Source organism: Macaca mulatta, chromosome 3 (assembly GCF_049350105.2).
Source record: "Macaca mulatta isolate MMU2019108-1 chromosome 3, T2T-MMU8v2.0, whole genome shotgun sequence".
Lineage (NCBI taxonomy): Eukaryota > Metazoa > Chordata > Mammalia > Primates > Cercopithecidae > Macaca > Macaca mulatta.
The window spans coordinates 177956229-177968441 of record NC_133408.1 but is presented as its reverse complement, the minus strand read 5'-3'; the positions used below and the strand labels follow the sequence as shown (position 1 = coordinate 177968441).

General features: G+C 42.2%; 1 non-coding gene and 1 pseudogene across 2 annotated transcripts; both read right to left on the bottom strand.

Annotated features, from left to right (window-relative positions):
- Positions 1 to 8403: 8403 nt before the first annotated feature.
- LOC100431031 (protein RCC2 pseudogene) lies at positions 8404 to 12004 on the bottom strand (annotated as a pseudogene). Its single transcript, XR_001443866.3, has 3 exons — positions 11912 to 12004; positions 9561 to 10417; positions 8404 to 8994 (listed from the first exon to the last, which is right to left on the bottom strand). The product of XR_001443866.3 is annotated as a protein RCC2 pseudogene (transcript).
- Positions 11482 to 11585, bottom strand: LOC114677261 (small nucleolar RNA U13). Its single transcript, XR_003728548.1, has one exon. It is a non-coding gene; the product is annotated as a small nucleolar RNA U13 (small nucleolar RNA).
- Positions 12005 to 12213: the final 209 nt, after the last annotated feature.

Below are 12213 nucleotides of genomic sequence, written 5' to 3'. Positions count from 1 at the left end.
TGGAGTGCAGTGGTGTGATCTCAGCTCACTGCAACCTATGCCTCCTGGGTTCAAGCGAGTTTCCTGCCTCAGCCTCCCAAGTAGCTAGGACTACAGGCGCGCACCACAATGCCCAGCTACTTTTTGTATTTTTAGTAGAGATGGGGTTTCACCATGTTGGCCAGGCTGGTCTTAAACTCCTGACCTTAGATGATCTGCCCACCTCAGCCTCCCAAAGTGCTGGGATTACAGGAATGAACCACTGCACCCAGCCATCTTTAGGTTTTTAATGGAGACTTCATTAGGTAGGTACGATTGGCCTTTGATGACCAAATCAACCTTCAACCCCTCTCCCCTCCCTAGAGGTGGGGGTGGGGCTGAAAGTTTCAACCCTCCAATCACACGGTTGGCACCCCTGGCAACTATCCTGAGGTGATCGAGGAGTACTCAGTGATCAGCCATCTCATTAGCATACAAAAAGACATATCGCTTTGTAGATTTCAAGGATTTTACCAGCTGTGTGCCAGGAACCAGGGACAGAGACCTAATATATATTTTTTATTATATCACAATATTACACTCACTCTCACCACTTTTTTTTTTTCCACATAGTACTGAAGTCCTAGCCAAAGGAATTGGGCAAGATAAAGAAATAAAAGTCATCCAAATCAGAAAAGAAGTTAAAATGTCTCTGTTTGCTGATTACATGATTTTATATATAGAACAACCTAAAGATTCTATCCAAAAGTGTTAGAATTAATAAATGAATTCAGTAAAGTTTAGGACACAGCATCTACATATAAAAATCACTTGTGTTTCTATACTTTAGCAATAAATTATCTGAACAAGAAATTTTTTTAAAAGTCACATTTATAATAGCATCAATAGGAATAAAATAATTAGGAATAAATTTAACCAAAAAGGTGAAATATCTGTACACTGAAAACTATGAAACATTAATGAATTAATGAATAAAATTGAAGAAGACACAAATAAATAGAAAGATATTTCATGTTTATGGATCTGAAGGATCAATATTGGAAACTTGTCTATATTACTGAAAGTAATCTATAGATTTAATGCAATTCCTATGAAAATGCCAATGTCATTTTTCATGGAAATAGAAAAAAAATCATAACATTTATATGGCACCTCAAGGGACCCTGAATAGATAAAGCAATCTTGATCAAGAAGAACAAAACTGGAGGCTTTGTGTTCTGATTTCAAATTTCATTACAAAGTGATAGTAACCAAAGCAATATGATACTAGCATAAAAACAAACACATAAACCAATGGGATGTAATAAGAAACCAACAAATAAATGAATACGTATATGATCAAGTAATGTTCAACAAAGATGCCAAGAATATACAATGCAGAGAGAATAGTCTCTTCAGTGAATGATGTTGGGAAAATTGGATATTGACATTCAAAAACAAACAAAAAAATGAAATTGGATTCTTATCTTACACCATGCACAAATATCAACTCAAACTTAATTAAAGATTTAAACGTTAAGACCTAAAACTATAAAATTCCTAAAAGAAAATATAGAGGAAAAGCTCTACGACAGAGGTCTTGTCAATGACGCCAAAAGCACAAGCAACAAAAGCAAAAATAAGCAGGCAGGATTATATCAAAGTAAAGTTTCTGCAAAGCAAAGGAAACAATCAGCAAAACGAAAAGTCAGCCCACAGAATGAGACATAATATAATATGCACAAACCAGAAAACCCAAAAGAAGTTTATATCCAAAATATGTAAGGAACTCTTACAACTCAGTAGTAGAAAAACAACCTGATTTTAAAATGAGCAAATAACCTGAACAGACATTTCTCCATGGAAGATATACAAATACTCAACAGAAAAAAGCAATGAATGGCAATTATCAAAACCATGAAAGATATCAAGTATTGGCAAGAATGTGGAGAAACTGGAACTCTTGTACACTATTGGTGGGAATGTGAAATGGTGCAGCCACTATGGGAAACAATATAAAGGGTGCTCAAAAAATTAAAAATAAAACTACCACATGATGCAGCAATCCCACTTTTGGGTGCATCCAAAAGAACCGAAATTAGGATCTTGAAAAGGTGGATATCTGGACTCCCATGTTCATTGCAGCAGCATTATTCACAATAGCCAAGATACAGAAACAACTAAATGTCTGTTAGTGGGTGAATGGACAAGGAAATTATACATACATACATACATATATATACACACACACACATACATACATATATATATATATATATATAAAATACACACATACTTCATTAGGTAGGTATGATTGGTCTTTGATGACCAAATCAACCTTCAAACCCTCTCCCCTTCCTAGAGGTGGGGGTGGGGCTGAAAGTTGCAACCCTCCAACCACATGGTTGGCACCCCTGGCAACTATCCTGTGGTTATCTAGGCGTACTCAGTGATCAGCCATCTCATTAGCATACAAAAAGACATATCACTTTGTAGATTCCAAGGATTTTAGCAGCTGTGTGCCAGGAACCAGGGACAGAGACCAAATATACATTTATACTTGATATATATATCAAGTATACGCACACACACATATTATAACAAACTATTACTCAGCCTTAACAAAGAAAGAAATCCTGCCTCTTGCAACAACATGGATGAATCCGGAGGAGATTTTGCTAATTAAATGTCAGATATAAGAAGATGAATACTTACATGTGGAATCTAAAGTAGTTGAACCCATAGAAACAAAGAATAGAAGAGTAGTAACAGGGTTAGGTAGGAGAGAAATGAGGAGATGTTGGTCAAAGGATACAACCTTGCAGTTAGAAGATGAATAAGTTCTGGAGACCTAATGTATGGCATGGTGACTATGGTTAATAATACTGTACTGTATACTTGAAATTTGCTAAGATAGATCTTAAGTATTCTCACCACACACACACACACACATCAAAGGAAAAGTAACTATGTGAGATGATGGATATGTTAATTAGCTTAATTGTGCAAATCATTTCACAATGTATAGGTATATCAAAATATCACATATACCTTGAACATATATAATTTTTATATGTCAATTATACCTGAAGAAAGCTAAAAAATAGGAAAAACAGCCACATATGGATTCTAAGCCACACATGAATAATTCTAGGCAGAGATTTCTGAAACAGAGAAAATCTCCAATAAGAACAACTGAAGAAAAAAAAAGAAAAATATTTAAACAATTATTTGAGATATAGCCAAGTTTAGTGATAAAATAAAGGTTAAATTAAGTAACAAAAAGATTACATAACTGTACCTAGGGGATTGTATGTCTATAGTTTCCGGTCTTAGTTTATTATTTAATAAACATAGTAATTAAAAAATTTGTGTCTAAATCTTTAGTAAATAAGTGTTTAGAAAAAAGGCAGCAAAGAAACAAAACATCCAAACAAAGTCTCAGATTCTTCTTCTTTTGTGTAGGTGAGATCTCACAATGTTGTGCTGGTCTTGAACTCCTGGCCTCAAGTGGTTCTCCTGGCTCAGCCTCCCAAAGTGTTGGGATTACAGGCATGCACATAATGTCTGGCCCTTTTCTTCTGATATATATGAGAAAAATAAAACAAAAATACATTACTTGTATAAAAGCATGACTAAGCTCAAATTATTTTCGCATAAAGAAGTCTACAAATAACAGAATCTAGCCCTCATGTCATTTTCCAATAATCTTCAGGATATGCAACTTTGCAATCCCTGGGAACTAAACAAAGCTGAAGTTTATTTGCTAAGAAAGTTATAAATGTCACAAATAAGAGAAGTCATAATATTGGTTTTCTCTGGAAGGAGGATATGAATTGAGAAGCAGGTGAGAACCTCCTGGAGTGCTGGAGATATTTTATCTCTTGATCTGGATGTCAGTGGCATGGGTGTTGATATGGTTTGGATCTGTGTCCCCCCCCAGATCTCATGTCTAATTGTAATCCCCAGTGTTGGAGGTGGGGCCTGGTGGGAGGTGATTGGGGCATGGGGGTGGATCCTTCATGAATGGTTTAGCATCATCCCCTTGGTGCTATTCTCTTGATAAGAGTTCTAAAGAAATCTGTTTGTTTAGAAGTGTGTGGCACCTCCCCAAACCCCACTGCACTCTCTTGCTCCTGCTTGGCCCATGTAAGATGAGCCTGCGTCTCCTTCACCTCCCACCATGATTATAAGTTTCCTGAGGGCTCCCCAGAAGCTGAGCAGATGCCAGCATCATGCTTCCTGTACAGCCTGTGGAACTGTGAGCCAATTAAACCTCTTTTCTTTACAAATTACCCCATCTCAGGTATTTCTTTATAGCAATGCAAGAATGGAATAATACAGGTGTGTATATATGTAAAAAATATCACTGAGCTGTACATATCAGATTAGTGTACTTTATGTACTTTACTGTGATTGTATGTATTTATATATACTCATATATATGCATAACAACAAATAAATTACAAATAGTTTAATATGAAGGCAAAATTCTTTATCAAGGGATGTGAATTCAGTATTGCTCAGTGTGCACAGTCATCTGTTTTCTGTGGGCATCAGGGTGATTCATGTATATTTTCAATGTACTTTGTTACCACAAATTTGAGTGGGTAGGGGCCTATCATGACATTAAAGCTATTATTGCATTCCTGCCGCAACTCATTAAAGTACAAAACTTTGTATTTTCTCTAAGATACATTAAGAAAAACTATCTAAAATTTGAAAGTGGATAGAAAAATCAGTGTCCACTTTCAGTGTTGTTGTAGGGATTGTCTAGCAGGCTTCCTCAAGGACTGATTCCCCCCAGGGGAAACTTTGTAACTTTTTTTGATTTGCTGTTAATTATTTGTGGTATGAGGTTCCTAAGATCACCCTCAGGTTCAATAATTTGCTAGAAGGAACCACAGAACTCAGAAAAGCTGTTCTACGCATAGTTATGGTTTATTATAGAAAAATAATTTAGATTTATTATCCAAGGTAAAAGGAGAATATGGTAGAGTCCAAGAGAGAGACCAGGCACAAATTTCTACTTGTTCTCTCTCAGTGGAGTTGTATGGATAGTGCTTAATTTTTCCAGCAGTGATGTGTGACAACACATAAGCAGTATCGTCAACCAGGGAAACTTATCTAAACTTTGAGATCCAGGTTTGTTTTTTTTTTAATTTTGAGATGGAGTCTTGCTCTGTCGCCCAGGCTGGACTGCAGTGGCATGATCTCGGCTCACTGCAAGCTCTGCCTCCTGGGTTCACGCTGTTCTGCCTCAGCCTCCCAAGTAGCTGGGACTACAGGCGCCTGCCACCACGCCCGGCTTATTTTTTGTATTTTTAGTAGAGACAGAGTTTCACCATGTTGGCCAGGATGGTCTTGATCTTCTGACCTTGTGATCCACCCGCCTCGGCCTCCCAAAGTGCTGGGATTACAGGCGTGAGCCACCGCACCCGGCCCTAGATCTAGGGTTTTTATTGGGGGTCAGTCATATAGGCTTGGAGTGCCCACATAGCTGACCTTAGTTACTCAGTCTCCAGCCCTTTGGAGTCAAACTGACATCATGTAGCCACCTCCCTCCCCTCCTCCTTAATAAATCACATTGTTAGCATAAACTGTCTAGTGTGGCCCAAAGCCCCAGAAAAGTAAAGACATTCTTCTCAGGAATGACATTCCAAGGGCTTAGAGGTTATCCTCAATAAGTGGTTAATGGCCAGACCTTTCTTTGGAAGGTGCAGGGTTTGGATTTCCCAGATCAGCTGAGTGAATCATTTAATAGGGTCATTTACAATTTTTTAAGAGTAGTTGTTAACTAATAGAAACCTGGTAGTGATGAAAATGATTTTTGTCCAATAACAATGCAAATGGATCTTTTATTGTAGAGTTGTAAATTATTAAATCTAGTAGAAAAGATAAACTCAAAAGTTATATAGTTGTATTGCTTTTCAGAAGGCTAAACTGATCTAAACGAGCAATTTGATCCAAGCATCCTTTCTTTCAGCTGCTGAAAATATTTTACTTTCTCCAATTCTCTTGGTAGTTCTCTTACCATTTTTCTGTTTCCATCATTAATGAGATAATTAAATTACTGGTATGTACTCATTTTGTATTTACATAAGAATCATGTTTTTAATATTTATTTATTTATTTTGAGACGGAGCTTCGTGCTTGTTGCCCAGGCTGGAGTGCAATGGCACAATCTTGGCTCACCACAACCTCCGCCTCCCGGATTCAAGTGATTCTCCTGCCTCAGCCTTCCTGAGTAGCTGGGATTATAGGCATGTGCCACCACGCCCAGTTAATTTTGTATTTTTAGTAGAAGTGGGGTTTCTCCTCGTTGGTTAGGCTGGTCTTGAACTCCTAACCTCAGGTGATCCACCCGCCTTGGCCTTCCACAGTGCTGGGATTACAGGTGTGAGCCACTGTGCCCGGCCTGATTTTAAAAAAAATTATACTTTGACAGTTTCTTCTCATTTACACCCTCTGATAGACAGCAACCTTCTTAATTTTCAGTGTGGATAGAGATATCTACTCTATCATTTTTGTGGGAATCTGAAGTGAGGGAAGCAGGAAGCTAAATCCTAGTACTCCAAAACTCCTGTCAATCTAAAATAATCAAAAGGTTCAGAATCTAATTTAAAGAGAGTTTATTCAAGCTCAAAGAGTGAGGATGGACCACCCAAAAACACCGACTCTAAAGGAATGGAGTCAGCATTTTGAAGTAGGGAATTTAAGATTTCATTTATATAGACAGAGACAGATATTTTAGTGGGATTACAACACTATTTATACAAAGTTGGTGCATAGTTACAGCAATTTGATTGGTTATAGGCAGTGTTTCCTTTTGGGAAGGGGACATTTAACACTTTTTACAGAGGGTGTAATAGTCATGTGTTTTTTTCATCTGGTCTAAGCAAAGTGAGTCAGCAAAGGGGAAGTGAATCTATGACCAGGGCCATTAATGAAGAAGGCAGGAGGCATTTATCTGTGGTGCAGTTGAATTCTGTCTAGTCATTGTGCAGAACAAGAAAAATAAGAAAGTGAGTTAATCTATCTGAGAACAGAAGTTGTAAGCGTGTGTGACTCAGATCATAGCCACATCTCACTCGGCTTAATATGTTTTGGGGGGTTCCAACAGCTTTTAAATTTTATTTATCTCCCCGCCCTGAAAGTCCCTGTTGCAGACATCTCTTATTTTGTCTGCTTCTTGGGGTAACCTATTTCTGGTGATTCAGGCAAGATTGTAGTTCTTTATGATTCCTTTCTCCTCAGTGCTCCTCTCGTTCCACCCGCTCCTACCCTCTTGCCTTTCCTTCCCCCTCCCGCTGTCTCCCTTATCCCTCTCTTTCTTCTTCTCTGCACAGGGATGAGTTTATGTCTCAGGCCTTTCTATTCAGTCTGCACCAGGCCATCACCATTGGTTCCAGCATGATGCATGCTGGCCAATCAGAGTTCTTCCCAGGATTACTTCCTTGACAGAGCTATTCCCAAAGACTCTCACTCTCTTCTAGGTTCCTAATCTGGTTGAAGGAGAGTGTTTCTGAGAGCTATCATGCCTGCTCTCTGGAGATGTCTAGTCCAAGTGGGGGAAAAACAGCCACAAGTTGCAAAGACACAGTTTGAGTCCGAGTTCTAGCTGCTTACAGCCACTTTGCCCCTGCACTTCTTTGTTTCCAGTTCTGTGATAAATTGAATTCACTATTTCTGCTTAAACTAGTCTGAATTGCATTTCTGTTACTAGGAACTAATAATATTCTGATGGAAAAATTGCTATATGGAAGTGGGGCATAACAAGTGAACACTGCTGAAAGTTAGAATCGACTGAGTTAATTTGGGTGAAGTGTAATGGGAAACACGGTCGTCACTGGGAGTCCGGATGTCTTTACCATTATTTTATAACAACTCATATTTTTTCCAAATATGAGCAAATATTTTAAACATGAAGAGAAAAAAACAGACTTTTAAAAGTATGCAGACAAGGATAATTAACATTAGATCCCTTGTAAAAATGGAACCCCAGGGAGTCTAACAAAAATACACCTTTGGCTAACTTTTGCTTTTTAAAATTGCTTGTCTGACCTCCCCTCCCAGTGCACGGGAATGATAGCTTCTGGGAGATGTGTGAAGTTGCAGGAGTCCCCAGGAACATCAAAGGGTTCAGGGATTGTATTCTAGCAGTTTCTTTCTTTTTTTTTTTTTTTTTTTGAGATCGAGTTTCACTCTTGTTCCCAAACTGGAGTGCAATGGCATGATCTCGGCTCATTGCAACCTCCATCTCCTGGGTTCAAGAGATTCTCCTGCCTCAGTCTCCCAATTAGCTGGGATTATAGGCATGTGCCACCATGCCTGGCTATTTTTTTGTATTTTTAGTAGAAATGGGATTTCACCATGTTAGTCAGGCTGGTCTCGAACTCCTGACCTCAGATGGTCCGCCTGCCTCGGTCTCCCAAAGTGTTGAGATTACAGGTGAGCCACCACACCCGGCCCTAGCAGTTTCTTGATCTTCTCTTTCCTGGTCTCAATTTCATCTCGCACTGTCACGAAGGAGTGTGAGTAGCCTTTGGAGACATTCTTTGAAAAGATGCCATCCAGCGTCTTCACCTCTTGGGCTGCAGTGGAAGACTTGGGCTCATGCTCCCTGTATCCCAATTACCTAAAGTTTGGTTACAGCCCCCAGCTGATGGTGCTCTCATCGGCGGCTACAGTGATGCTGCTCTTCCCACAAGCCAGCCTCCTGATTCTGCAGCCACAGAGGTCCTGCACTGCTTTCAGGTACTTGGAAGATTCACGGGAGATATTGGGCTCCCCAGAAAAAGAGACTACCAACTTCACAGACAGCAAAGGAGCAGGTGTAACCAACATGGATCTGGGATGCCCCACACCCAAGGAAGTCAAACTCCAACTTTACCAAGCGGAGACCATCTCATCCTTCTGCTCTGAGTGGCCCAGCCAACCATAGCAACCAAAGCCCCAGGAGAAGACTCATTTGTTGGAGTCCAGAATCAATGTGTGGTTAGCATCACAGGCCGCGACTTGCACAACTGTTACTGGCTGGTGGGTTCTTGACCCTTAGTAAATAGAAATAGACCAAGAATCTGAGATGGACTCGAGCAAGGCAGTTTATTGGAGCTCTCAGCTTGAGCAGAAGGGGAGGCAGCAACAGGAAGAGACCTGCAGCTAGCTCCCTGGCAGCAGGTTAGTTTGGGGTTTCATTTGCTTTGGAGCTCCTCCATGTGACATCATTGTATGTTTGGGGTAGTCTGGCGGCAGTTGTACCTAGGCAGTCTCTGGACATGCTTCTTCATGTGATGCATGTCTCATTAGCATCTTGAATCTCCACCCAGGGGTGTGAATTTTACTACTGAAATGAAGCAAAGGCCAGGTTAGGACAGGCTGGGACATTACTGGGCAAGTGCATTGGGGAGAATCTTTTGCAAAGTGCCCACTGTTAGCCAAGATGCTTGTGCTCAGAGTACTCTCTCTCAGATTTGATTGGTCTATTTTTGTGAAAGGAAACGTTTGTGGTTGCGTGGCCGCAAGGCTGAATGTAGCTTCAGTCAGCACAGCATGTAAGGAAAATGGGAGGGGTCCCTGCCCTGTTCTGGGGGTCTCAAAACCACCTTTGGTACAGGCAGAATCTGCCCATCTTTCATTCTCAGTGAAGGTGGGCCACTCATCGTGGCACCGGCACCAGCTCGCAGCCTTACACTAATCACTGTGCCTGGGTCCCAGCTGACCATATTGAGGGCACACGAAGGAACAGAGGTCTCCTTTGCCGCCCATTATACAGAATTCATTTCCACTGGCCATTCTAGTAATTGGCTGCCCGTTGTCCATGATCTGTGCGGGGCCGGGGATGCTCCTGTGTGGGTGCTGAGGCTCAGCTGCCCCATCGTGTTCTCCCCAAACGCAAACGCAGAGCCCGTTTCTGGCAAGGCCAAGGTGAAGTTCCGCCCACAGGCCGCCTACACACTCACTTCCTGGCAGAGACCCTCAGTGAGTCTGGGGGCTTCCATTCTCTTGGTGTCGCAGGTCCCAGCTGCCCCTTCTCATTTTGACCCCAGCTCTGCAGCTTCCATTGTGCGGTGATGAGGATACTGTGCGGAGCACACAAACCCGAGAGTGCTGTCGGCGCCAGGACCCCGCCAGGCACCCACATCTATGGGGCCCCCACAAATTCTGACCGAGACTGCGGTAAGCAGCTTGCTGTTTAGGCACTTCTTTTCCACCCATCGAGTCCCAGTTGGTTGCCCCCGAAATCAAAAGCTGCTGCCTTGCACTTCAGCCCTTGAAGTCTGATGCGCTCCTTGATGTGCTCAGGCTCCGCGACGACCGTGGCCCCGCCGCGCACCTTGTTCACATACGCAGCCAGCCACGCTGTGCCTTTGCCTTCGCCAGGGCCCCATGGAGCTGCCGCAGCGCTCGGCTTGAGCTTCCTGCCGTCAGGCTGGGACCTCCACACTTCCCGGGCCGCCTGGGGCCCGTTTGGTTACCAAAGCCCGGTTCCTCCCAGGCTACTGCCCAGTCTTCATCCTGGGCTGGTCTCTGCTGGTTGGAGTAATGAGAAACCAGAGAGAAAAAGGAAGAGGAGTAACTGTTAAAAAAAGACGGATAGGAGGGCTTCCCCCCAACACCCCCGTCCCTTCCTCTCCTCCCCAGCAAACCCCCGCACTCCCCACCAGACCAAGGCTCCAGCCCATTCACCAGATTCACTTAAAGTGTAACTTACATTTTGGAACTTGGACCATGTGTCTGCCAAGGCTCAGGCTTTGGTGCTGGGTTAGAAGATTGTGCTCGATGCTTCCTGTGGCCTTCAGTGAAGTCCTTCATAAAGGAACCAAGTTTTGGTTCAAGCTTGGTGTGCAGAAGGCAAAGAGAGAAGAGAATGTGGCCTTATTAAGAAAGTCTGATCTGCTTTGAGCTGAATCAGGCAAGCACTTGACGTGCAAATGGAGAATTTTGCCTCAAGGCAGTTAGTACATCCAGGGAGGGTAGCCTGAGCTCAAGCCGAGATCCTGAGGAATTCTAACAGGGAAGTCAGGGGGATAGCTCCTGCCAGAGGAGATATGACCCACCAGAAAAGTCTTTTACCAAAATGCCCCTTGGATGAGAGAGTAAGCCTGTTAGTCCTGTTTCTCATGAGTGGGAGGCAGAGACTAGGGTGGAAGAAGCTAAAGTGAGAATTTGGGGATTTCATGTGTAGAGACAGAAACATTAAGGTTGCTATTCGGATTCAGGGAGGATTCTGATTCAAGAAGCAGACATTGAAGTTATCAGCAGAAGCCTGACATTCTGAGAGTTCTGAGAAATACCAAGTCTTGGAAATATGAGTTTGTTCATCTTTGTCAGTCCCTATGACTGTGACCTTGGAATGCACACACCTCAAAGTGTTGAAGGCTGAAGACATGGGATCATTGCCTGTGCCCCTCTGATGGCCTCTCCTGGTGCTGTGTCATTACTGTGGAAGGAATGACAGTGCCTGAGGGAGGCCCTCTTGGAGAACTGGAGAACTGTCAGGGATAAGAAACATTTTTTTCATGTTGTATGGGTAATGTGCTGATGTTATAACAAGGTTTGAGGGTGGCACATCTCACACATGCACATGAACACTTAGTCATCATGCTCATGAACTACAAAATGATCAAGAAACCTTCCTTTTTTTTTTTTTTTGAGATGGAGTTTCACTGTGTTGCCCAGGCTGGAGTGCAGTGGCACAATCTTGACTCACTGCAAACTCCCAGGTCCAAGTGATTCTCCTGCCTCAGCCTCCCAAGTAACTGGGATTACAGGGATGTGCCACCATGCTCGGCTAATTTATTTTTTTTTTATACTTAGTAGAGAGAGGGTTTCATCATGTTGGTCAGGCTGGTCTTGAACTCCTGACCTCACATGATCCACCAGCTTCGGCCTCCCAAAGTGCTGGGATTAAAAGCATGAGCCATTGCACCCGGCCAAGAAGCAATCTTACCAAGAAACACTGCAGATCCAGAAACATTCTGTGTACTGGGGCAGGATGTCTTTGCTGCTCCAGCCCGCTATGTTTCTGTGGACCAGTAGGCATGGCATGCCATGGGTTTCCTCTACTTTTTCAGGCAGGTTGCATCACTATTGATGGATCTTTCTACATAGCTGATCAGAGGCCATTGATAAGAAAAATTGATTTGGGTTAACAAACATCTCTTTGGGGTTGCAAAAGTCCCCAAAAGATCAAGATTATTGGTTGTCAATACTTGGGCTCAGCACAGCATTGATTTGGCAAGGACATTTTTA